This window comes from Rutidosis leptorrhynchoides, chromosome 3 (assembly GCF_046630445.1).
Source record: "Rutidosis leptorrhynchoides isolate AG116_Rl617_1_P2 chromosome 3, CSIRO_AGI_Rlap_v1, whole genome shotgun sequence".
In the NCBI taxonomy this organism is placed as follows: Eukaryota; Viridiplantae; Streptophyta; class Magnoliopsida; order Asterales; family Asteraceae; genus Rutidosis; species Rutidosis leptorrhynchoides.
The window spans coordinates 156,704,388-156,708,328 of NC_092335.1; positions in this window are offsets into that span (position 1 = coordinate 156,704,388).

A 3,941-nucleotide genomic window follows, 5' to 3' on the forward strand; every position below is an offset into this window, starting at 1 on the left:
GTTGTAACAATGACCCGGGAACCTCTAAACCACCAGGTTTTTCTAAACCAATGTGGACAACGACGTCTCGTATTAGGGGAACATCATATATCCCTAGAAACTTGGCAAAACGAACCAAAACCGAAGAAGAAGAAACGAGCGAGTCGGAATAAGATAGTTGTATTCGTGTGGTGTAATATATGTAATATAGTGTTCTTATGCTTTATGATATATGTAAAAAAATTGCTTGTATTAATAAGTATTTTTTTATGAATCTAACTCTTGTCTATTTTACAGTTTAAAAATACAAAATGGATAGACAACCCAATATTTTAAGAGACCTACCCGGAGACATGATTGATGAAATCTTGTCTAGAGTCGGCCAGAATTCTTCGGCACAACTATTTAAGGCGAGATCAGTTTGTAAGACATTCGAAGAACGTTCCAAGAATGTCTTGGTTTATAAGAGACTTTCGTTTGAAAGATGGGGGATATCACATTGGGAAACCCATAAGTTACGATGTGTTTACTTTGACGCATATATTGCGGGGAACCCAAATGCTATTTTACGCAACGGGTTAAGAAATTATTTTGACTCAATATATCCGAATATTGGACTTCGTGATTTAGAAAAAGCGGCTAACATGCAACATAAAGAAGCATGTTATGCTTACGGATTAGTAATGTTCGCTTCTCACCAAAGTGAGAACAAGAACATCGGGCTACAACTATTAAACAAAACGTTTCCACAAGTGACGGAGTCGGTAATTGGGGTAAGAAATGAGGTTTTTAGATTATTACGGGACTGTTGGACATTACGTAACCCTCGTCCCTTTGATGACGTTACAACACGCTGTCTTATCAACGGCCATAACGGTTATGTTGCACAAGACCAAGGATGGGAAGTAGTCCTAGTAAAACCAGAATGCATGACTTGTTTCTGGACGTATGAATTACGTGTATTTATTGCCTTTGCTGAACGACTTGTGTACTAGCTAGAATTGTCTTCACAACTATCTTGTATCAAAGTTATTGTGTGCTATATTTCATGCTTTATGTAAAATAAGCGGTATTGTAAGTTTGTAAAATATTGTATAAAAGTTTGAACGCGAAATATTATTATAATCAGTTTTTCATATAGAATTGTAGTAGTTGAATTGTATATTAGCTACTAAGTATGAACTTAACGGGTAGGTACTACCCGAATTTAAACTTATAAAACGCTAATATGAAGAAAAAGCTTTTATAAATGAGTTCATATTATGCTACGAAATACTATTAACTACTCTTAATATTCTGTATGATTAACTTGTTCCATTTAACTATTTTGAAGGAAATGGCACCGACTACTCGACACACCGTGAATATGAATGAAGAGGAATTCCGTACTTTTCTAGCTTCAAACATAGCCGCAGTACAGGCTGCGCTACATACCAACAATAACCTTGGATCTAGCAGTACAGGAAATCGTGTAGGATGCACCTACAAAGAATTCACTGCCTGCAAACCTTTGGAATTTGATGGAACCGAAGGACCGATCGGATTGAAACGGTGGACCGAGAAGGTTGAATCGGTGTTTGCCATAAGTAAGTGTACTGAAGAGGACAAAGTGAAGTACGCTACGCATACCTTCACAGGTTCTGCGTTAACATGGTGGAATACCTATCTAGAGCAAGTGGGACAAGATGATGCGTACGCACTACCGTGGTCAGCATTCAAGCACTTGATGAACGAGAAGTACCGTCCCAGAACTGAGGTCAATAAGCTCAAGACAGAACTTAGAGGGTTACGAACCCAAGGATTTGATATTACCACGTACGAAAGACGATTCACAGAATTGTGCCTATTGTGTCCGGGAGCATTCGAAGATGAGGAAGAGAAGATCGACGCGTTTGTGAAAGGATTACCGGAAAGAATCCAAGAAGATATAAGTTCACACGAGCCCGCCTCCATACAACAGGCATGTAGAATGGCTCACAAACTAGTGAACCAGATTGAAGAAAGAATTAAAGAACAGACTGCTGAAGAGGCCAATGTGAAGCAAGTCAAAAGAAAGTGGGAGGAAAACGGTGATAAGAATCACCAATACAACAACAACAGCAATTACAACAATAATCGCAACAATTATCCCAACAATCGCAACATCAATCGCAACTACAACAAACGGCCCAACAACAACAACAACAACAACAACAGCAACTACAACAATCATCCCAACAACAATAATAACCGCAACAACAACAACAATCAGAAGCAACTATGCCAAAGGTGTGAAAAGAATCACTCGGGGTTCTGCACCAAATTTTGCAACAAGTGTAAAAGAAATGGTCATAGCGCGGCGAAGTGTGAGGTCTACGGACCAGGGGTTAATAGAACGAAAGGAACAAATGGTGTCGGAACGAGTAATGGCGGAGCAAGTAGTGTCGGAGCAAGTTATGCCAATGTAGTTTGTTATAAATGTGGAAAACCAGGCCACATTATTAGAAATTGCCCGAACCAGGAGAACACGAATGGACAAGGCCGTGGAAGAGTTTTCAATATTAATGCGGTAGAGGCACAGGAAGACCCGGAGCTTGTTACGGGTACGTTTCTTATTGACAATAAATCTGCTTACGTTTTATTTGATTCGGGTGCGGATAGAAGCTATATGAGTAGAGATTTTTGTGCTAAATTAAGTTGTCCATTGACGCCTTTGGATAGTAAATTTTTACTCGAATTAGCAAATGGTAAATTAATTTCAGCAGATAATATATGTCGGAATCGAGAAATTAAACTGGTTAGCGAAACATTTAAGATTGATTTGATACCAGTAGAGTTAGGGAGTTTTGATGTGATAATCGGTATGGACTGGTTGAAAGAAGTGAAAGCGGAGATCGTTTGTTACAAAAATGCAATTCGCATTATACGAGAAAAAGGAAAACCCTTAATGGTGTACGGAGAAAAGGGCAACACGAAGCTACATCTTATTAGTAATTTGAAGGCACAAAAACTAATAAGAAAAGGTTGCTATGCTGTTCTAGCACACGTCGAGAAAGTACAAACTGAAGAAAAGAGCATCAATGATGTTCCCATTGCAAAAGAATTTCCCGATGTATTTCCGAAAGAATTACCGGGATTACCCCCACATCGATCCGTTGAATTTCAAATAGATCTTGTACCAGGAGCTGCACCAATAGCTCGTGCTCCTTACAGACTCGCACCCAGCGAGATGAAAGAACTGCAAAGCCAATTACAAGAACTTTTGGAGCGTGGTTTCATTCGACCAAGCACATCACCGTGGGGAGCTCCTGTTTTGTTTGTCAAGAAGAAAGATGGTACATTCAGGTTGTGTATCGACTACCGAGAGTTGAACAAACTTACCATCAAGAACCGCTACCCACTACCGAGAATCGACGACTTATTTGATCAACTACAAGGCTCGTCTGTTTATTCAAAGATTGACTTACGTTCCGGGTATCATCAAATGCGGGTGAAAGAAGATGATATTCCAAAGACTGCTTTCAGAACACGTTACGGTCATTACGAGTTTATGGTCATGCCGTTTGGTTTAACTAATGCACCAGCTGTGTTCATGGACCTTATGAACCGAGTGTGTGGACCATACCTTGACAAGTTTGTCATTGTTTTCATTGATGACATACTTATTTACTCAAAGAATGACCAAGAACACGGTGAACATTTGAGAAAGGTGTTAGAAGTATTGAGGAAGGAAGAATTGTACGCTAAGTTTTCAAAGTGTGCATTTTGGTTGGAAGAAGTTCAATTCCTCGGTCACATAGTGAACAAAGAAGGTATTAAGGTGGATCCGGCAAAGATAGAAACTGTTGAAAAGTGGGAAACCCCGAAAACTCCAAAACACATACGCCAGTTTTTAGGACTAGCTGGTTACTACAGAAGGTTCATCCAAGACTTTTCCAGAATAGCAAAACCCTTGACTGCATTAACGCATAAAGGGAAGAAAT